This window comes from Capsicum annuum, chromosome 5, assembly GCF_002878395.1.
Source record: "Capsicum annuum cultivar UCD-10X-F1 chromosome 5, UCD10Xv1.1, whole genome shotgun sequence".
Taxonomy (NCBI): Eukaryota; Viridiplantae; Streptophyta; class Magnoliopsida; order Solanales; family Solanaceae; genus Capsicum; species Capsicum annuum.
Window position 1 is genome coordinate 94,162,882 of NC_061115.1, and position 24,947 is coordinate 94,187,828.

At 31.7% G+C, this 24,947-nt stretch overlaps 1 long non-coding RNA gene across 1 annotated transcript in view; it reads right to left on the reverse strand.

Moving 5' to 3' along the window:
* Positions 1-2,663, reverse strand: part of LOC107870770 — a 7,550-nt gene extending 4,887 nt beyond the window's left edge. The window contains exon 1 of the long non-coding RNA XR_001674352.2: positions 2,487-2,663. This is a non-coding gene — a long non-coding RNA (uncharacterized LOC107870770). The remainder of the gene's footprint in view (positions 1-2,486) is intronic.
* Between the last annotated feature and the right edge of the window lie 22,284 nt (positions 2,664-24,947).

The following is a 24,947-nucleotide window of genomic DNA, read 5'->3' on the forward strand; positions in this document are numbered from 1 at the left end:
TTTAAAAATAAAAGTAGAACCAGAAATAAATAACGGATAAAAATATACGAATAATCAAATCCTAAATCTAAGGATGTCTAACTTCACTTTTTGGCAAAGTGACAGCCATTAATGGGTTTGATTTGTCTTTACCAGTCACCGTTTGAACCGGACTAGCTGTACCAACATTCGGTACAGTGGATTTCTGAGCATTTAGTGGGAAATGCACACCCTTCTCATCCTAAGTGTTAATAACAATATATGATAATCGATGGTCAGATATTAAAAAGTCAATAATAGGATTAACTGAAGTAGATATGACAAATAATGGAGCAATATTCTATATAAGTCCAGATTTCCTAATGAACTTAAAAGAATTTGGAAAAAACATTAAAATAGGAATCCATACTACAAGTAAAGGAGAAACCTCAGTCAAGTTTACAGATTATAATTACACAACTAAAAGAAATTTAGACGATGATGAAACAGAGAGTAATATCAAAACAGAAAGCGAGTTTATGAATATAGAAGTCCTGGCACACCCAGTGGTCAAAGTGCTTCCTTTATCACTACTTTCCAAAAGAAAGAAAAACTATTGAAGCACGCGTCAAAATAAGTCTAAAAGAAAAATTAATAATGCATGTGATGATGGGGCCCAAAAGAGTACCCGGCTTGCATTATTAAGATGACTCAGAGTTCTCCATCTCCTCAAAAAATGGATGAAAAGGGTGTGCATTTCCTACTAAATGCTTAGAAATCCACTATACCGAATGTTGGTACAGTTAGTCCGGTTCAAACGATGATCGGTAAAGACAAATCAAACCTGTTAATGGCTGTCACTTTGTCAAAAAGTGAAGATGAAGGGTGTTCTTCATCAAAAAATAAGTTAACAAGATCAGGTAATAAGATTTTAAAGAAGACTTTAATATCTAAAAGAAAAAATGAAACAATAGAGACTATAATCAATCAGACTTTAGACAGATTCTTCAGCAACCAGACACAAGATAAACATATGAATGGACAGCCAGACGGACAACCCACTAATTTAGACAGAACTGTCCCAGAGATAAATAATACAGATAATAATTCAGCAAGATCAGACGAAGAAGATAGTATTGAACACTTCCAGGACGCTCAGGATCCATATAAAGACGATGACTCAGGAATAAGCTTCGACTCAATTGCCCTGCACAACTTGGATACATAAGACAATATACAATTTGTATTATTAGCTAGTGTAGTCAGGTGGGGATGCCCACTTTATGTCTTGTAATAATCAGGATGGTCAGAGTGCTAAATATAAACTATAAGAATGATAATGATAAACATGAAGAAACAGTAGGAAAGAGGGAGTACTGAGTAGGTTTTACAAACTAAACTCTTCCTCTTAATCTATGTTCTTAATATCTTACTTCTTTAACCACACCCCGAAAAATTTTTGTCTGACAGATAACACTCGTCCTTTGTCTATTTTGCAGACCTGTTGGACTATCAAGGGCCAGAATTCCTAGGAATTTACAGGTTAATCCATCGTTGTTATTAAGAAATTAAGAGACTAACCATCTACTAAGGGTAAGAATTTTATAGAAAATTTAATTTACATGATTTACAAAAATATGTAGAATAACTTTAAACATGGATATAAGGACAGACATAAGTATAAACATTTTTTGTGGGGAAAATATTGTGGTTCTAAGGATTACTACGTGGCCTAAACACATGTGGCCGACACTTAAAGATAAGAGATAAGAAAGAATCTGGGAAAATATATAAATAAGAACTTATATGAAGTAACTAGGAGAGAGGTTTCCCTTTCGAAAAATATATATATATGAACAAAAGTATATGTATATATTCCTACCAACACATGACATTCGTAAACAAGGCTCAAAAGGTCTAGTCGAACAAAAGGGTCTGTATATATACCCACCATCACATAAACATATAAATTTGTATAGCATGTATCAACTACGTATTGAATAAATATATACATATTTTTACCAACTATATATACTAAAATCAAATACAAATAAAAGACGATCGCGATGAATCTTCATTCTGTATATATGCGAAAATCTTCATTCGATATATATACAAAAATCAAATACAAATAAAAGACGATCCCGATAAATCCAATTGAATCCAAATTCGTATTCATTCATCAAGAATTGTATCATGCACACCGAATCATTCTTCAGTTTATCAATAAACAATTTTTGAACCTTTTAAAAAAATCAACAAATCATGATGAAGCCGACAATTTTTTTATTTTTCTTTTGAATTGCAAAAATTCTTAAATCAGTACATATAGAAAAATCAATTTAAAAAAAAAATATGAAACCAAACGAATCTACAATGGTATTCATTCATCAAATCGGATCTCATACCCACATAAGAAAACAATTACATTTATACATTATACCATTAAATATAAAAAGTGTATCATAAAATGAAAATGAAGCAGACAGTTCTTTTGAATACAACTGAAAAAAAAAAAATCAATTTACCTGCTATCAGAGGTTGAATGAATATTTTTTCTTTTTTTTTTCTGTACTGTTCAGCGAATTTATTTTCATATACACTTTAATGAGCTTCAGTGAGCTTTAATTTAATGCATGATTATGGAAGGAGATTAATGTGGGAAAAGTCGGAGAAAATTATGGGCTTAGATTGATATTCCTCCCCTTTTTATTCCAGGAAATTGCATGTCATAGACACAATATGGATTAGATATTTGACCTCAATAAGAAATATATTTAAAAAATAACTTTCCTTATTTTTTTAAGTACAGTACATGTATCATTTTGCCCTTCTACATCTCAAATATATTTTTTAAACTTTTCATACTTATTTGTCTCTCAAATTTTATTTTTTATTATTTTCACTTTTTATTTTTTTTTAATTTTATTATTCTATTTTTTATTATTTTTATTTTTTCTTTAATTTTATTATTCTATTTTTTATTATTTTCACTTTTTATTTTTCATTTAATTTTATTTTCATGTTTTAATTCATTTGTCTCAACGTTTATTATTTTTTCTCTTTTTTTTCTCAAACATTATCTATTTCTTTTTTTTCTTTTTTTAAATTCATTTCTCTTTAACCTTTATTTTTCTTTTATTTTTTATTTTTATCAGTTCTCTTTTTTTATCCCTCATTTTTCTCAAAATTTATTTTTATTTTTTCTCTCATTTTTTATTTTCTCATTTTTTTTAATTCTTCGCTTTTTTCTTAATCATTATTTTTTTCTTGCCTTTTTTTTTCTCAATCTCCTTTTTTTTTATTTCTCTATTTTGTTTGATCTCCTTTTTCTTTTTTCAGCTCTCTTTTTTTCCCTCATTTTTCTCAAACTTTATTTTTATTTTTCCTCTCATTTTTATTTTTCTCAATTATTTTAATTCTTCGCTTTTTTCTTGATCTTTATTTTTTTCTTTCCTTTTTTTCTCAATCTTTTTTTATTTCTCTATTTTGTTTGATCACTTTTTTCTTTTTTCTCAACTTCTATTATATTTTGCTAATAAATAAAAAATTAGATAATTTGCAAAGGTGTCTTCTTTTTTTTTGACATCAAAGCAAATTTAAGGACATGAATTGCTGTTACGAAGTTCCTTAAAAATTTTTGAGATAAGTTGTGTCTCTAAGGCGAGAGTTGTAGAATATTTCATAAATAAAGGCATAATGTGGTAGTGTCAACTCTTAATCATGGGGCATAATTTATTATTTGAAAGTGTTTGAGCTAAGTCTTGTTGTAAAACATTCCATAAATGAAGACATAACGTGGTAGTGTCAACTCTTGCCTGTGGGGCATAATATGTAGTTTGAAATCTTTGAGCTAAGTCTTGCCTCTAAGGCATGAGTTGTAAAACATCTCATAAATGAAGACATAACTTGCTAGTGTCGACTCTTACTTGTGGGGTATAATTTGTAGTTTGAAGGTCCTTGAGCTAAGTCTTGCCTCTAAGACAATAGTTGTAGAACATCTCATAAATGAAAACGTAACGTGGTAGTGTCATGTAAGATCCCGCAAAATCCTAAGCTTGATTCATTCCTGGAAAAGCTAGTAAGGGGTCCTAGACTTAGAAAAAAATTCAGCTAAGTATTCATACTTAGAGTTATTTTAGCCTTCGTAAGTTGCCAATACCCTTATGACCTTCAAATATCGATTTTTAGGTTGATTTATGATCAGGAATATCAGTATATGTTGTCAGACAAATTTCAGATTTTTTGGACTTCGTTCGTAACACATTTGAAAGCTCAAACCAGTGAATCGACGCGATCTCGACGCGCCACATAGCCCATCACGTCGATAAGTATTTTCCCCAGCTTCCAGTGCAAATTCTAGTGAACTGATACAAATTCAACACGACGCGTTGGCTATAGTGTCGATGCCAGACGCGGCGCGTTGGTCTGCGCATCGCTAGTTTGATTTTCAGTAATTAAAACCCGTTTTCAGAGGGGTAAATGGGTCTTTTCTCATCTTATATCAACCCCTAAAACATGTAATTAAGCCATCTAAAAGACTAAATTTACTCATTCTCTCTAGAATTTTTCAAGAACAAACCCTAGTTCATCACATTCAAGAATCTAAGTTTCAAGGAAATCCATCAATCTTTCAGAAAAGCTTTAAGGTATGTGAAGTGTTCATCCAAGGGTTTTCTTCTACCCTTGGAGTTCAAGAAACTCTTTCTAAATACAAGTTAATTGATTTCATGGATTTCATGTTAGATCTTGAATGTATTAATGATTATGATGTTAATGATGATCTAATTCCATGATTTGTCCCAAGTTTCATGCAAACTAGTTTAATTATGAATTGAATTTTGTGAACTACATGTCATACTCTTGAATTGCAAGTTGAATGTAGAATCTATGATATTACTACATGTTTATTGATATGTGAAATACCCATGCTCCCCAAGTGTTTGTCAAAAATGCTTATGTGATTAGACTAGTCCAAGCATAACATGTTATTGTGTGATATCAATCATGCACAAGCTCATGTATAATAAGTGTTTGACCAAAGATATCTAAGTGAATGTATTATTAGTAAGCTAGTACCATGATGCTACTAAAGTCATGCAGTGATTTACTTTTCATGCTATCAAGTCCTGGGGGTATTTAATACGTGATAATTTAGTTGCTCACCTAGAGCCAGTGTCAGTTACAGAATAATCTTAGTCATGTCACGATTAGTAGTACTATCAGTCAGTTATAGAACTAAAAAAAACTCAGTAAACTCAGTATCAGTCTAGTCCAGTTTAGTATTTAGTTCAAACCTCAATAAATTCAGTCAGTTAACAGAATTCAATAATATTCCATCAGCCAACAGAATTTAGTAAACTCGGTTCAGTTCAATTAGACAGTATAATCAGTAACAATTCAGTTAAGCCTAGTATGAACTAGGAATCAGTTCAGTATCTCTTCAGTTGGGACTAGAATTCAGCATCGAGCAAACCCAGGGATGGAGGCATTCCTGCCAGCAGAGGGTTTGAACCTTAGTAGCAATCCCTGCATTACAGAACTACACAACCAGTGTAGGTTGAGATATCTTCCTGCCAGACTAGGGTTGATACATCTCATATAAGTTTTTCTACCAGCGAGAATTGATAAAAGAGCTTTCTATCAGAGAGGGTTAACTGATATTTGTCTTAACCTATGGCATAATACTGACACCCTTTCAACTGGGTTATAGGTTGGACCCCAATCTATTCAGAGAGGGGAATATCAGTTAGATGATTACCTCCCATGGTTTTAGTTTTAGTCTTCAGAATAAAACTCAGTTCAGTTCTATAGAAATCAGGACTGTCAAACATAGTCACTCAGTTTAGTACGGAACTCAGTACAATTCCACAGAATTAGGACTGTAAGATACAATTATTCAGTTATCAGTTATACAACATCAGTATACTCATATATCGATAAATTAATAATTCAAAACTCAGTATCCAGTGTTATCATGACCTTAGTTACAGTTTACGTATTCATGCATATTCTCTCATTCAGTTATATTCATTTTATTCAGTTAGTATTGTTCATGCATATGAACCTATGCATCTCAGCCTACCTCATTTAGTATACCAAGATATTCAAAGTACTGATGCATACCTTTCTTTTGTGCTATGATGTCTTATATCATAGGTTCAGACGCACAGGCTCCCGATCATACTTACCAGCCCGATCCATTAGCAACAGACTAGTGGTGAGTCCTCATTGTTTGAGGATAAATTTATTTTTCTAGTATTTCAATACTCAGATAATTTTAGTAGTCAGAGTTAGTTCAACTCCTTGTCCAGACAGTAGAGACTTTTCAGACTAGAGTATTTCAGACAGATGTATCAGTATTCAGTTTTCAGTACTCAATATTTATTTACAGTTTTAAACTTTATAGCAAGTTTCTACCTAATTTCTACATAATACAGTATTATTATTCAGTTATTGCAGCAGGTACCAATCATGGGTTAGCTTGTGGTCCCTCGAGGTTACGAGCACCGTGTAGCATCTAGGGTATATACTCAAGGCATTACAAACTTGGTATCAGAGCCTAAGGTTCAACAGATTCCTAAAAAGTTTGAAAGCCGCATCTAGTAAAGCCTTGTGCATGGGTGTGTAGCGCGCCACACTTATGGACAAGAGACTATTAGATGTTTTAGAAAAAGTTTCCCTTATTTTAGTATTAATATCAAGCAAGTAAGCATGAGCTCAAGTTAAACTCTCAATCTAGTTCATCTCTTCCTTATGCTTCCAGAACATGTCTTCCAAGGAAGCTAACAAAAGAAGTAACAAAAACCAGTCAGCCCCTCCACACGTTTAGACAGATCTCGTGAATGAGCATGCTTCTCACGCTGAGTTTAGAGCTGCTTTCACCACCTTAGCTCATTCAATAGTTGCTTAGAATAATAAGCTAGTTGTTATCCTATCTAGGCTTATGGATCATGCTCCACAGAGTAAGGAGGAGAGGCATAGAAAAAAGGAGAAAAATAATAAGAGGGCTAGAACATCTAGGACAAAGAGTGGCCGAACCAATACCCTTTGTCTGAAATATGGTAGAAAACACCAGGGTATCTGTGGAGCTGGAAGTGATGTATGTTTCATGTGTGGTAAATCAGGTCACAGAGTCAGAGATTATCCCTAGTCAGGTTCCCAAGGTCAGCAAAATTATTCCCTAGCTCAGTCCAATCGCCTGAATCAGCAGGGCGACGCTTCCAGTTCTACCAGTGGGCAACACCCAAATAGGCTTTATGGACTTCAGTCTTGACAGGATCATGAAAGTTCTCCTGATGTGGTCACTGGTACATAACAAGTTTATTATTTGCATATTTATGCTTTGCTAGATCCAGGAGCTTCTTTGACTTTTGTAACTCCCTATATAGTTGTTGACTTCGAAGTCAGTCCCAAAATTCTAGCAGAGCCTTTATCAATCTCTACCTCAGTGGGTAAATCTATCATAGCTTGACGGGTATACAGGAACTGTCCGATTATGGTATCTCAGAAAGTCACTTCAACAGACTTAGTCGAATTAGAGATGACCAATTTTGCTTTCATTCTCAACATGGATTGGCTTCATTCCTGCTATGCCCCAGTCAAGAACAGGAATAGAATTATCTAGTTTTAGTTCTCGAAGGAGCCCATCCTAGAGTGGAGGGGTATTATTTCAACACTTAGGGGTCAACTTATTTCCTACCTTAGGGCAAGGAAATTGATATCTAAAGGATATGTCTACCATCTTGTTTGAGTCCAGGACTTTAGATCAGAAACCCCTACACTTGGTTCAGTATCAGTAGCATGTGAATTCCCAGACGTGTTTCCCAAAGATCTTCTTGGAGTTTCTCCCGAAAGAGAAATCAACTTCGGAATAGACCTTCTTATAGATACTCAACCCATATCTATTCTGCCATATTAAATGGCCCCAGCAGAACTTAAAGAATTAAAAGAATAGTTAAAAGATCTCTTAGATAAGGGATTCATCAGACCTAGTACATCCCCGTAGGTTCAACCGGTTCTATTCATGCATAAGAAAGACAATTCCTGTATCACGTTTCAGGCTTAGTTATGTTCTTATGTTCTTGTTCATTTGTATTCAGTAAATAATCTCGAGTTGGAGATCAGTGATTTTGTATTCTATAAAATCTTTCCTATGAAAGGAGTAAAAAGGTTTGGAAAGAAGGGGAAGCTCAGTCCCCGATATGTTGGTCCTTACCAAATTCTCAGCCGTTTTGAAAAGGTACCTTACGAGCTTGAGTTGCCTTCAGACTTAGCTTCAGTCCATCCAGTGTTCCATGTCTCCTTGCTAAAGAAATGCATAGGTGACCCAGCAGTTGTAGTCCCTATAGGGAATATAGACATTCAGAATAGCCTATCTTATGAGGAGATTCTAGTCAAAATCCTTGATTATCAGATTGACAGACTGAGGAACAAAGAGGTCCCTTTAGTTAAAGTTCTTTGGCGGAATTAGTTCATTGAGGGAGATACTTGGGAAGCATAAAGAGATATACGGACCAAGTATCCTCACCTCTTCTCCACAAACTCAAACTCAACCCAAGGTAACAGTTTTTCCTTGAACCTACTCAGTTCCATGCTCAAATTTTCCTTTATAGACTTGGTACCAGTTACCATTGCGTATTCAGTTGTCACTTCATGCATCAGATATGCATGTTTAGTATGAGAAACTCAGCTTATTAGCAATCCCAGTCATGCATTCATAAATCATGTTCAACTATGTTCTATGCATGTTCAGTATGAAATTTCAGCATATTAGTAGTGTCAGTTATGAAATCATATTGCAATTGTGCATATCCAATATCAAAATTTAGTCTATCAGTATTCCCAGCTTAGTCAATCTCATTTGAGTACGAATGTTCCCAAGGGGAAGATATTGTAAGACCCCGCAAAATTCTAAGCTTGATTCAGTCCTGTAAAAGCTAGTAAGGGGTCCTAAACTTAGAAAAATATTCAGCTAAGTGTTCATACTTAGAGTTATTTTAGCCTTCGTAAGTTGGGAATCCTTTTTCACGACCCTTATGACCATCAAATATTAATTTTTAGGTTGATTCATGATCATAAATATCAGTAGGTGTTCTCGGATAAGTTTCAAATTTTTCAGACTTTATTTGAAACACATTTGAAAGCTCAAACCAGTGGATTGATGTGATCTCGATACGTCGTGTCTACCATCGCGTCGATGAGTATTTTTCCTAACTCTCAGTGCAAATTCCATTCAACCGATGTGTACTTGAGGCTGTGCGTTGGCTATCGCATCGATGCCATTGATGCGATGCGTTGGTCTGTACATTGCTAGTCCAATTTTCAGTAATTAAAACCTGTGTACAAAGGGGTAAATGGGTCTTTTCCCATCTTATATCAGCCCCTAAAACATGTAATTAAGCCTTCCAAAAGGCTATTCTCTCTAGAATTTTTCAAGAACAAACCTTAGTTCATTACGTTCAAGAATCTAAGTTCCAAGGAGATCCATCAATCTTTCAGAATTCAAGCTTTAAGGTATGTGAGGTGTTCATCCAAGGGTTTTCTTCCACCCTTGGAGTTCAAGAAACTCTTTCTAAATACAAGTTAATTGATTTCATGGATTCCATGTTAGATCTTGAATGTATTAATGATTATGATGTTAATGATGATCTAATTCCATGATTCGTCCCAAGTTTCATGCAAACTAGTTTAATTATGAATTGAATTTTGTGAACTACATGTCAAACTCTTGAATTGCAAGTTGAATGTAGAATCCATGATATTACTACATGTTTATTGATATGTGAAATACCCATTCTCCCCAAGTGTTTATCAAAATGCTTATGTGATTAGACTAGTCCAAGCATAACATGTTATTATGTGATATCAATCACGCACAAGCTCATGTATAACAAGTGTTTGACCAAAGATGTCTAAGTGAATGTATTATTAGTAATCTAGTACCATGATGCTACTAAAGTTATGCAGTAATTTACTTTTCATGCTATCGAGTCCTGGGGGTATTTAATACTCGATAATTTAGTTGCTTACCTAGAGCCAGTGTTAGTTACAGAATAATCTCAGTTATGTTACGATCAGTAGTACTCTCGTCAGTTATAGAACTCAGGAAAACCTCAGTAGACTCAGTATCAATCCAGTCCGATTCAGTATTCAGTTCAGACCTCAGTAAATTCAGTTAGTTAATAGAATTCAATAGTATTTTGTCAGCCCATAAAATTTAGTGAACTAAGTTCAGTTTAGTTAGACAGTATAATCAGTAATAGTTCAGTCAAGCCTAGTATGAACTAGGAATTAGTTTATTATCTCTTCGGTTGGGAGTAGGATTCAGCACCAAGCGAATCCAAGGATGGGGCATTCCTTCTAGTAGAGGGTTTAACCCTTAGTAGCAATCCCTACATTACAGAACTACGTGTCCAGTGTAGGTTGAGATATCTTCCTGCTAGACTAGGGTTGATACATCTCATACGAGTTTTCCTGCCAGCGAAGACTGATGAAAGAACTTCCTGTCAGAGAAGGTTAACTCACAGTTCTCTTTACCCATGGAAAGGTACTGACACCCTTCCAACTAGGGTTATAGTTTGGATCCCAATCTATTCAGAGAGGGGCATGTCAGTTAGATGATTACCTCCCATAGTCTCAGTTTTAGTCTTCAGAATAGAACTCAATTTAGTTCTACAGGAATCAGGACTGTCAGACATAGTCACTCAGTTTAGTATGAAACTCAGTACAGTTCCACAAAATTAGGACTATCAGATACAGTCATTCAGCTATCAGTTATACAATATCAGTATACTCAGATATTAGTAAAGCAGTAATTCAGAACTCAATATCCAGTGTTATCATGACCTCAGTTACAGTTTACATTTTCATGGATGTACTCTCATTCAGTTATACTTATGTTATTTAGTGAGTATTGTCCATGCATATGAACCCATGTATCTCAGCATACCTCACTTATCATACTAGTACATTCAAAGTACTAACGCATACCTTTTTTTTGCCCTATGATATTTTATATCATAGGTTTAGATGCACGGGCTTCCGATCATACTTAGTAGCCCAATCCATCAGCAGTAGACTAATGATAAGTCCTCATTATTTGAGGACATATTTATTATTCTAATATTTTATTACTCAGATTATTTTAGTAGTCAAAGTTACTTGGGGTCTTATCCCATCAACTCCCTGTTCAGACAGTAGATGTTTTTCAGACTAGAGTATTTCAAAAAGATATCAGTATTCAGTCTTCAGTACTCAGTATTTATTTACAATTTTGAACCTTATGGAAAGTTTTCGCCTAATTTCTGTGTAATACAGTATTATTATTCAGTTATTGCAGCGGGTACTAGTTATGAGTTAGCTTGTAGTCCCTCAGGATTATGAGCACCGTGTAGCATCTGGGGTACAGACTCAGGGTGTTACATGTCAACTCTTACCCGTGGGGCATAATTTTTAGTTTGAAAGTCCTTGAGATAATTAAGTCTTGCTTCTAAGGCAAGAGTTGTAGAATGTATCATAAATGAAAACATAATGTGGTAGTGTCAACTCTTTCCCGTGGGGCATAATTTGTAGTTTGAAAGTCCTTGAGCTAAGTCTTTCCGCTAAGGCAATAGTTGTAGAACATCTCATAAATTAAAACATAACGTGGTAGAGTCAACTCTTGCCTGTGGGGCATAATTTGTAGTTTGAAAGTCCTTGAGCTAATTAAGTTTTGTCTCTAAGGCAATAGTTGTAGAATATCTCATAAATGAAAACATAACGTGGTAAAGTCAACTCTTGCCCGTGGGGCATAATTTGTAGTTTGAAAGTCTTTGAGCCAAGTCTTGCCTCTAAGTCAATAGTTGTAGAACATCTAATAAATAAAAATATAATGTGGTAGAGTTAACTCTTGCCCGTGGGGCATAATTTATAGTTTGAAAGTCCTTGATTGTAGTCTTGCCTCTAAGGCAAGAGTTGTAGAATATCTCATAAATGAAAACATAATTTTGTATGGTCAAATCTTGCCCATAGGGCATAATTTATTGTTTGAAAGTCTTTATGCTAAGCCCTGCCTCTAAGGCAATAGTTGTAGAACATCTCATAAATAAATATATAACGTGTAAAGTCAACTCTTGCCTATAGGGCATAATTTATTGTTTGAAAGTCCTTGAGCTAAGTCTTGTCTCTATGTCAATAATTGTAGAACATCTCATAAACAAAAACATAACGTGGTAGAGTCAACTCTTGCCCATGGGGCATAATTTGTTGTTTGAAAGTCCCTGAGCTAAGTCTTGCCTCCAAGATAATAGTTGTAGAACATCTCATAAATCCAAATACAATATGGTAGTGTCGACTCTTGCCCATGAAACATAACTTATTTTTTGAAAGTCCTTGAGTTAAGTCTTGCCTCTAAGACAATAGTTGTAGAACATCTCATAAATGAAAATATAACGTGGTAGAATCAACTTTTGTCCGTGGGGTATAATTTATTATTTGAAAGTCCGTGAGCTAAGTCTTTCCTCTAAGGTAAGAGTTATAAAACATCTCATAAATCAAAATACAATGTGGTAGTATCGATTCTTGCCCATGAAACATAACTTGTTTAAAAGTCATAAGTTTTGCCTCTACATTGTAATAGTGTCAACTCTTGCCCATGAAACGTAGATTATTGTTCGAAAGTTGTAAGTCATGCATTTATAATGTAATAGTGTCAACTCTTGCTCATGAGATGTAACTTGAATGGAAGAAATCGAAGAAAAGAACAAAAATAATAAAAATTGCAAAAAAGGAAGAAAATGAAGAAAAATATTAAAAAATAAAAATCAAAGAAAATGTAGAAGTTGAGAGAGAATAGGAAAAAAATAAAGGTTGATAAAAAAAAGAAATATGAAATAAAAATAAAGGTTGAGAAATTTTTTTAAAAAAATAAAAAAGTTTGTTTTTATAAAAATAGACGTTGAAAGGTGTAAAGAAAAAAAAGTACGGGTTGAGAAAAATAAAAAAGAACAAAAAGAGAGGAAAGAAAAAATAAAATAATATAAAAGTAAAAAGAAAAAAAAAGAAGTTGAGAGGAAAAAAGGAAAAAAGTAAGGGTTGAGAAAATTAAAAATAAAAAGAGAAGAAAAACTAAAATTTAAAGTAAAATTAAAAAGAGAAAAAAATAATAGTTGAAAGATATAAATATGGAGTTTTTATCTATTATGAGGATCATTTATGTAATTTACTCCATTGATCAGGGGCAATTTTGTCTAAAAAAATATTAGTTAACAGATAAAGGCTATTTTAAGAAAAAAATTTTATTTGGAGCTAAAATTTGAAAGCCACCCCAATTTGGATATATTTTTTAGATTCACCCTTTTTATTCTCTAGGTTTTTTATTGTAATGGAAGAAAGAAAAAAAATATTTTTTTTGTGTAAATCTATATCTATATCTATATATATATAGATATATATATATTATAAAGCAGAGACCGAAGTACCAGAAGAAGCCACGTGACAATTTTTAGGACAAAACTTAAGTTTTGTAATAAAAAATTTAAATTTAAAAATATTAAATATTTTAATTAAATAATACTACTAAAAAATTTTCCTAATTTATGTAATTATAGTAATGGAGAAATTCATTAAAAAGAAAGTTTTGGTAATCTTATTAAATATTTGAACTAAATAATAATACTAAAAAATTTCCCTACTTTGCGGCAGCAATTAATTAAAAAGAAATTTTTGGTAATCTTATTAAATATCTGAATTAAATGATAATACTAAAAATTTCCCTACTTTACATCATTATGGTTAGGCAGCATGTTTTTGATAATATTAAATATTTTAATTAATCCTAATTCTCCGGCAGATAATAATTAAAAATCTAACTTTCACCAATTAAAAAGATATTTTTATCAGATAATAATTTTGAATTTTTACTAATTATAACTATCTCTATAATTTTACAGTTTTAAATTTTATCTCAAACCCATAATGCTTATCCTAACTTGATTTGAAGTTGAATTTTAAGAAGTCTTATCCCAACTCTTATCATTATCTCTTTTTATAAAAATTTTAAATTTAAAAGTATTAAATATTTAAATTAAATAATAATACTAAAAAATTTCCCTAACTTTACATAATTATAGTTATGCTGCAATTCATTAAAAAGAAAGTTTTGGTAATCTTATTAAATGTTTGAATTAAATAATATTACTAAAAAATTTCCCTACTTTATGACAACAATTAATTAAATTTTTTTTTAATTAATTGTTTTCATAAGGGCAAGTATCTTTTTTTTTTTTTTTTTTTTTAAAATTAATTAAGTGAGTTTGAGTTCCTAATAAAATACTAACTATGTAGTTTTCAAGTTTGAATGTAACTTCTCAAATGATTTTCTATTTTTAAAATTTTAAAATTCTAAAGTATTACATAATGATAATTTAGTATCTTATCTTTTCTAACAAACTGATATATTTAAAATTGGAATTTGACTAAAATTTTGGTTAACATAAATATCCATATTTGTAACCTCCTATAGATATCCCCTTCAATACATATATCATTTAAGATTTCTTATTTTCTTCTTCTTTATTTTTGTCAGTTACAATTATTTTCATATTTAGATTGTGTCTATCTTTAAAAAATTTATATGATCATTTTATTAACAAAATATTGGTATAATAATATAGAAAATAATTTTTACATTATTATTGTTAAAATTATCTTTGAATAACTATCAAAGTATGTTGATGCTTAACTTAGCTTTTAATTTTTTTATTTATTATTTATGATTAACATTATATCTATTTTTTTTTCACAGATATATCTACCAAGGTTAAAAAGATTACAGGTAATGTTAATGTTCATCAGATTTGTTTGATTAATTATCAATATATACTGTTCATGGTTAATTTAGTTTTGAATATTTTATTGTTATTTATGATTAACATTTTATTTTTTAAAACATATGTACCTACCATGGATTAAAAAAATTAAAGGTAATGCTCTTCAGATTTCTCTGAATAAATTAGAAATGCATGTTCTCATACTTGATTTAATTTTATAGTAATTTTATTATTTTTATGATTAACGCTATATTTATCTTTTGTCACATATGTATCTAAGGAAGCTGAAATTTTCACAAATCTTATGCATGTAAATCTCCCCAAAATGCAAAATGAATATTTGAGAAGTCAGCAAGTAGAATTTAGAGTTGAAATATACAAAGAAAATTTATCATACCATTTGGGTAAAGAATGAATGCAAATATTTTATTTGTTCAAAAATAATATATTTCTCTGTTACATTTACATATCCACTCTATTCTAAGAAGGTTATAAAAAAAATTTATATGCATTTAAATATTACAATTGATTTATTCTTTTCAAAAGTTTACTTTCAAATTTATATTTATATATAAAAATATTTACTAAATTTTTTTGTCGTTTATATTTTTTAAAATTACACAACTAAAATCTCGATAAAAAAATAAGTCACATGAGCATTATAATATAAAAATCAATAAACTTAAATTTAAATTCAGTATTTTATATTTTGAAATATAAGAGAAGAAGACTTAATTACTTATAAAGTGTAAGCTAAAAATGTTAATTAAAAAATATGCTAGAGTAATGATACCTTTAATAGTATTAATAACAGTATAAAAACAACAATTGCAACTACTATTACTACTACTACGTTATTGTTACATCATCACTTATTTTAAATATTTATCTCAATTCAATTATATAACTTATAATATAAATATACATATTTTAAAGGAAAATAACAATAAAGAGAATAATAAATTAATCTTCTTTTAATAAATTTGTGACACCATTTGAATTTAAAAGATTAAAAATATTTAAATTTAAATTTAAAAAAGAATAAAAATATTTGATTTTGATTTCCTTTTTTTTTGGGTGGTTTTTCAGCCGGGGGGGGGGGGGGGGGGGGGGAGGGAATATGAGGAGGGGGGTAAATAGCTTTTTATTTTTTTTCACTATCAAATATGTAAATAAAATTTTGTCTTATTAATACTATTTTCAAAATTACTTTTACAAAGAAATCATTCCAACTAAACTATTATTGTGATCACTTATTTTATCTTTCTAACAGTTACTCTGTTTGAAAAATTATGTATCTTATATTTGTTTAATAAGTAAAATTTATTTGTTCAATAAATATATGTAAGTCCATAATATATATGAAAAGAGAAGAACATTATATAATATTAAAAATAATAAAAAAATATTGATAAGTAGAAAAAAATATCTAAAATATTCAATTGAGATGAGTACGGGAAGAGAGGAAGTCGAATATTCAAGTTAAGAGAGTTATTTGGTTTAAACAAGATTAAAATTAAATTAAAAGTATATGAAATTACATATTAAAAGTAGTTAGTTATTATACTAAAGAGTTCTAATTGTATTCTTATTGTTGTTATATGTTCCCTTTTTAAATTTGAATTGGAGATACAATATCTTCTCAAAGATAAGCTTATAATATTTTTAAAAAATTATAGGTACATTTAATTATTAGATGTATTAAAAAATATATCTAAATGTAATTTATTAAAATATTAAATGAGATATAAAAATATAATACTACTACTAATCGTAAATAGTAGCAGTAGCTGTAGTACATAGTATATATGTGTATTAGTAGTAGTACTTAGTATGTGTAGTAGTAATAATAATACAATTAATATGTTAAACGAGAAAGTATTTTTTAAATCATAACAAGTAAAATTTTGGATTTGTAAATCATAACAAGTAAACCCCACTGTGTGGGAATACATAGGGTTTGTTGTTGTTGTTGTTGTATAACAAGTAAAATTTTGGATTTTGTGTGTCATGTAAAGCATCAATAAACAATGAATTAAATGAACATTAGAATACAAGAACTTAAGTGACCTAAATTTAAATTCAATATCTTATATTTTGATATGTAAGAGAAAAAAGTTCAGCTACCTATGAAATGTAACAAAAAAATAATAATTCAATGTATTATGGAGAAAATAATTAAAATACGGTATTATTTTTTACAAGTATTGGGGGGCTGGGGTGAGGGATAAGAATTTTGAATTAATTTTGAGACTATAATGAATAAATTAAATAAAAGAATTTCAGTAAAGAAATTAATTGAAATTCGATAATAGACAAATTCCTATCCTTTATATTGAAAAAAAAAATAGAAAATACATGATTAAACAAAATAAATTTATAATTTTATATAAAAAAAAGGGCATATCGGTGCACTAAAGCTACCGCTATGCGCGGTGTCCGGAGAGCCCCACTTCAAGGGTGTATCGTACGCAGCCTTACCTTGCATTTCTGCTAGAGGCGGTTTTCAAGGCTTGGACCCATGAGCTCCTGGTCACATGGCAGCAACTTTACCAGTTACTCCAAGGTTCCCCTTCTAATTTATAATTTTATATTAACAAAAAAATCACTTGATAGTTATATTAAACAATTTGATAAGTTAATAAAGATCAATATTAAGAATCGAATAATATTAGATAGTGAACAATGCAATAAAGAAAACTGCAGGTCAATTTTTTTTATTTTTTTTGATAATTATATGATTCATTTTTTTTTATATGATTTGATTATGGGATTGTCTGAATGAGAGGTTGAGAGGGTTGAAGACGGGTGGGGATGGTGCAGCAGAGTGGTGGCGGTTAAGGGAGAATACATAGTTCAACTAAATTAATTGAACTATATATTTTATGAATTATTTATTATAAAATATATTCAATATACTAATTTAAAATATATTAATGTGATACAATAAAAATTAATTTATTATTTCAAACCAATAAGATAACATTTCTAATAATTTATTTATCTGAAAAAATCCCACGTATCGCACGGGTACCTATACTAGTACTAGTAGTAATTAGATACGTGTTGACATAACTACTGTCTATGGATTGCAATTATTAAAAGTTTACTAAAAAGTTAGTTAATAGGAATATATGTTAGCTGTATTGAAATTTTGCCTTTTTTTAATCTACAGTTAGCGATAGGCTAAAACGGATATTTGATTACTAATACCTCTTTTCTTTGTGGAGAAGAGTTTCTTTCAGGAAATTACATGGAATGATTCATAGTGACTGATTTTTCTTTTTTATTTTTCATAAGAAAAGTGTTTAAAAACGAACATTCCTTTCTTTTGATGTATAGAACAAATATATTTTTATCACACTACACTTCAAATGCTTTTACATTTTTTATACTCATTTATTTCTCAATTTTTATTTTTATTTATCTCTTTTTTCTTAATTCTTCTTATTTTTCTTGTCTTAATTCATTTGCCTCAATCTTTATTATTTTTTTCTATTTTTTCTTTTTTTCCTCAAACATTATTTATTTTTATTTATCTTTTTTTATTTTTTTTAATTTATCTCAACTTTTTTTACTTTTTTTTTCTTTTTTCTCATTTTTTTCGTCAGTTTTCTCAAATTTTAATTTTATTTTTTCTTCCCATTTTTGTTTTTCACAATCTTTACTTTTTTTTTTTTGGTGTGTGTTTTATTCTTCTCTTTTTCTTTTTTACTTAACCTTTTTGTTTCTTCTCTTCTTTTTCTTTTCTCATTCTTTATTTTTTTCTCAACTTCTACGATATTTGCCTAATGAATAGAAAGTTGAACAATTCACAAAGAAAATCTTCTTTCTTTGACATTGAAGTAAATGTAAGGGTGTGACTTGTTGATTGGAAGTCTTTTGGGCTAAGTTTTGCCTTAGAGGCAAGAGTTATAGAACATCTCACTAATCAAGACATAATGTGGTAGTACCAACTCTTGCTCATGGGGTGTAACTTGATGTTTGAGAGTCCTTGGGAAACTTGCATCTAACACAGGAGTTATATAAATCTGAGCTAAGTCTTGCCTTTGAGGCAAGAGTTATAGAGCATCACAAATCAAGACATATGCGTCAACTCTTGCTCATGGAACATAACTTCTTGTTTGAAAGTCCTTGGTCTAACTCTTGTCTCTAAGGTAGAGTTATAGAACATCTCATAAATCAAGACATAATGTGATAGTGTCAACTTTTGTTCATGGGGTGTAACTTGTTTGAAAGCCCTACGTCTAAGTCTTGCATCTAATAAAGTGTGATAGAACAACTTATAAATTATGACTCAATGTGACAGTGTCAACGCTTGCTCATAAGGCGCAACTTGTTTGAAAATCATTAAGTTTTGCATTTTAGCCAAGTGTTATAGCAAATCTCATAAATTAAGATGCAATGTAGTAGTATCAACTCTTGCTCATGAGAGATAACTTATTGTATGAAAGTCATTGGCTAAGTCTTGCTTCTAAGGAAAGAGTTATAGAGGCAGTGAACACCTGTTCTGCCCAGGTACGATGGTCAGGACCAGCGGACCATCGACCCAGCGATGGACCATCGCACCCACCGTCGCATAGTTCATTCAATTATTTTAAAATCATTTTAAAAGGGTATTTGGATCTTTTCCACCCGTTTTAACCCCTAATAATATCAGATCAAGGTTCATAAGTTCTTTATCCATCTACAATATCAAATTAGAATTTTCTCTCAAAGATATTTTCCAAGAACAAGAAACCCTAGGTGTTTAATTCCAAGTCACTAATTCATGTTTTCCTCCATCAATCTTCAAGAAATCATCAACCCAGGTATGCCATGTGTTGATTCATGGGCCCCTTTCACCCATGGAGCTCAAGAATCTCTTTTCAAAATCCAAGATTTATTTATTTATGATTGTTCATGATTTAAATTGAATTGATATTCATGTTCATGATGTTGTGGGGGGTTTTGATTCATGTTTGAAATTGCTTATTCAATGATTATGATTGACCCTAGTATGTGGTGATTTGTATAATAATTATGATAAACCCTTAAATTTACACATTGATTGATGTATCCATTATTATTAGATGTGTTGATGATTCTATAACCAAAGCATGCTCCCCATGTGTTCGATTAAACGCCTATGTGAAGGAAAAGTGCCATACTAGTATAATAATATGAAATCCCCATTCATGTACAAGTTTATGCATGTCAAGTGTTCGATGAAATATCTTAGTCAATGAGTTATGGATATATGTGTGGCCATTATGGTGCTTTAGAACTTGTACTTCATGAATTCTCCAACTTATTATATTATGGATTGTTGATGTGGTCATATATTCAAGAAAGTCATGCTTTGTTTGTTTTTTCCCATCGAGTCCTGGGGGTACTTGTACCCGCAAATTTAGCTGTGTGCCCAGAATCAGTGTCATGTTTTTAAGATATCCTCAGTCGAGCCATGTTCATAAAAATTAAGTCAGTCATGTGACTTAGAAAAACTTAGTAATCTCAATAGTATTCCGTCAGTCAATGAAACTCAGTTAATTTAGTTTAGTCCAGTTCATTTAATCATGTTTAGTGTCTATTCAGATGAGAGTAGGAATTAGCACCGAGTGAACCCAAGGATGGGAACACACACTGTTAGATGAGGGTGTGATTCTTAGAAGTCATCCTTACGTTCCAGAACTATGTAGCCATCATAAGTTGAGACATCAATACTGTCAGATGAGGGTTGATGAGGTAGATAAGCACTATTAGATAAGGGCCCCACCGTTCTCTTTTTGGGGCACTGTCTGATGAGGGTTACCCACATCCTATCCTTACCAGTGGCGCGGTATTGACACCCTTCCAATTAAGGTTACAGATTGGACCCCACCTTATCTATATTACTTTATTTGGGGCATGTCGGTTAGATGACTAGTTTCTTCAATTTCAGTTATAGATCAAGACTGTCAGACACAGTCATTTAGTCTCAGTAATAGAACTCAGATAGTTCTATAGAATTTAGGACTGTCAGTTACAGTCAACTCAGAACAGTACAGAACTCAGCTAGTTTCATCAGAAACTAGACTGTCAGATACAGTAGCTCAGTATTAGTTATTTCAGTTACACAGTTATCAGTGTCTTATGTTATCAATACTCAGATTCATTAATCATATTATCACAAACTCAGTTACAGTTATTATGTATTCATATATGTACTGCATTTAGCCTACCTCACATGCATACCAGTACATTCAAACATATTGACGTATTTGCGCTATGGTGTTTTATACCATAGGTTCAGAAGTACGAGCTCTAGAGTATTGGTAGCATTCCAGTCTCATCAGTTAGAGTTAGTAGTGAGTCCTTATCCTTCGATTAAATGACCATTACCTTATTATATCATTAATTAATTTACTTCAGTAGTTGGAGTTAGTTGGGGACATGTCCCATCAACTTCTTATTCAGATAGTTCAGTCAATTAGAGGCTTTTCAGACTAGCATATTCAGACAATTTATTTAAGTTATTTTGGGTATTTCATACCCCATCCATATGTTACAGGTATCTTCCTCCTTTATTTCAAATTTGCATCTGTGTAATTTGACCCCTTATTTAATTTTTTCTATGTGTCTGCATATTTTGCTTTAGGTTTTTATTCTACTAGTGAGCCTATTTCCATGCCTATCCATGTATCTACCCCCGTAGGAGACTCTTTAGTAGTTGTTCAGGTGCACCAATCCCGTGTTGTTAATTTTGTGAGCCGTGAGACTTGGGTAGATCTAATTATATAGAATTACCCTCCATGTTATTTTTTATATTTCTACTTATTTTCTTTGTTCGGGATTTCCCATAGGTTCCCCAAGTCATTTATGGCTTGTTAGGACTGAAGGTTCAATCACCAAATAGTTTGTTTGACTTTTAGAGCTAATTCCTTATTTAAAAGTCTTCGTTTGTTCCAAATAGCCACCAGACAAAAACATCAGTACAACATTCTTGGATAAAAAATTTTACTTCACCAGTGGCTCTGGAATATTGATTTTAGGATAGGTAGACCTTTGGTTCGGATCCCAATGCACCCGACCACATTTTAACCTATTGATCGGAAAGTTAGAAAATCAAAAATTTAGGTGTGGGACCTATATTTGGTCAAAATGACTTCAAATGGAAAATATGACTTCGTCAACATGTCCAAAATGTCGAATTTAGTATGGTTACATAGTTCATTTGCGTAAAGTGGATTTTGAATGAATCCCGAGGCCTTGATAGAAACTTGGAAAATTTCTAAGTTTTAGTTGATATCTGGTGCCGGAGAGGATGTTGCAATATCTTAATGGAGGATGGTGATCTCCATACCTTCTTCTACACTCAAGTATCATGATTTCAACTCGTGGGTGTGTGATACCAACACCTGGATGCCTAAAGGGGCTATAAAAGACCCCTTAGGCCGTGTTTTGACTATTTTTAGTCCGTTCTCCAGATCCAAGAACCCTAAAACAGTGAGATATCCTTAAATTGACTTTATTGGTGACTTGAGATCTTGATTAGCATCTATTATTGTGAATATATAGGTATTTAAAGTAATATTTGATCCCTTTCATGATGAATCTCTCTGTTTTTAACCCAAAACCCCAAATATTCCTTTAAGACATGGTATCGGACCTATAGAGATGATGTTCTTCTCATAGATGTGATTTTTGGGATATAGAGATAATATTTCCTCATATTTATGATATACATGACCTAAATATATGTGAGGCCTTGTAGATGTGATATGTCTCATGATTACAAATTAGGTCTTATCGATATATTATGCCTCCTAGATGTGAGATGCTTATCGATATATAATGCCTCCTATATGTGAGATGCCTATCAATATATTATTCCTCCTAGATGTAAGATGCATATTGATATATTATTCCTTTTTGATATGAGATTCCAATTGATATATTAAGCCTCCTTGATGTAAGATGCTTATTAATATATTATACCTCTTAGATGTTAGATGCTTATAGATATATTATGCCTCCTAGATATGAGATACTTATTGATATATTATGCTTCTTAGAGGTGAAATTCTTATAGCTATTATGCCTCCTAGATATGGGATACTTATTGATATAATGTGCCTCCTAGATGTGAGATACTTATTGTATGTTGTGCCTCCTAGTGACAGATGATCACAAATTTGCTTATGGCTTATAATATATGTTATGCCGTATAGTTGTGTTATCAATTATGGATACAAGATGACCTACTAATATGTTTATTGGTATGATTTTTGTATATATATGAGGTCCTAAGGCCGTTATTATGATGTTGTGATTTTTTCAAACACATTATTGGGCCACGAGTTGTATTATGATATCAGTTAGACATCTAAGAAGTGTTTATCCTTATACAGGATGTGACTCTAGTTTATTGATATAGTAATGCTTATGGTTATATTTCATGAATACTAGTGATAGCATGCATAGATTTGGTACATTCATGATCGTTGCATCGATGATTGATACGATATTTAATATATTATAACAGTATTATTTTGGTCACTACTTAAGGGCTTAAGCCCACTTTCTACCTTAAAACAAATTTCTTCATAATAATAATAAATTCACGTCTTAATGGATAATGTATTTGTACAAGATATTAATAATGATGTTAAAAGATGTAACCTAAATAGTTTTCGGTCATGAGAGATTTCGACTCTTACTACACTTTTATAATGATTTAGTCTCCAAGTTCACCCTGGACAACAGACTTATAGACTTACACTCCTTTATCCATGACTTAAGTCCATGCACCTATCATCTCAAGATACATATCTCTCCGGTATGGAATGGAGGAAACTGCTCGATTGATGTTGTAACTTCCAGGTAAAACCCAATGACAGTTTTATTATTGATGTTATACATATATAGGTGTTGTTGATGATTTTGACAATACTAATTATATACCCAGCAAGGCCATAGGATGACTATGATGACATTGATACCCGACCAGGCAAGAAGAAACTATGTCAAAGATGGTAAAATAAAGTAAGTTATATGCATAATTATCCATTATCCCTTTGGCCCCCTATAACCCTCTTTCAAGGAAACTAGGGGTTCGTAAAAGTTCACCCTCATCCATCTTTCAAGGATGATGAGAGCTTTCAAGAGTTTGGGGCTTTTACCCAACAAACCCATTTTGGGTATTTGGAGTTTTCACCCATAAATCCCAACTTATTTAAACCAAGAAATAATGGAATCCATAATAAACACTTAAGAATTACACCAACCCATCATCACCCAAATGCAATTGCACCTTAGTACAACATAATCCCAAGAATAGAGAATTTAGCTGCTCAGGAAGTGAGAGAGAAGAAATATACCAAACAATTAACTCATGGAAACCATAACAATGGAGGATAAGGAAAATATTCACTTTATACTTCAATTTCACCAATTTTTACTTGAAATTTTAACTACACAAAATCTTTCCCTAAATTCTAGGGATCACCAATTTTCTAATTTTTCAATCCACCTCTCTTGTCTAATGTCCTTAGGGGAAAAAATTTGGGTCTTTTATGGGAATTTGAATCAACTAGGCTATTTGACTGAATTTCCCTTTGCTCAGTAACCTGCTAGGCTGCGATTGCGCCACTAGTTCTGTGATTGTTACCTAAAGATCACGATCGCATTTAGTTGACCAATATTGACTGACCAGAATCACGACCCACCTACCTCGATCACGGTAACTAAGGCTGGTTCTCACTTATGCTCCTTCAGTTGCACTTGTTTCCTCATTTTTCATATTTTTTTCATCTGACATCTGTATCATTCCATATCATGACCTGTATGCTTGTAAAATGTGGAAGTTGGTATATTTCATCACAACTTTATCTCACTTACACATACTATCTATGGTAATTTGCATGAATGTTGAGTGCAAATGAATGGTAAATTCAATAGTCAACAATACCCCCAACATAAAGCTTTGCTTGTCCTCAAGCAACACTACCTCTTATCAAGAGACAATGCACATTTATGCCCAACTATATGGCCCATTGATCACGAGGACTTCAAGCTTAGTCATGACCATAAGTAGCTCTTCAAACATGGGCAAATCTTTTCCCGACACCGCTCAACATAAAATGCAATATTCAAGGATGCAAAAGACTTAAAAGAGTAATAATTCAACAATCATCAATACTCTAGAAGTTACTCACTTTT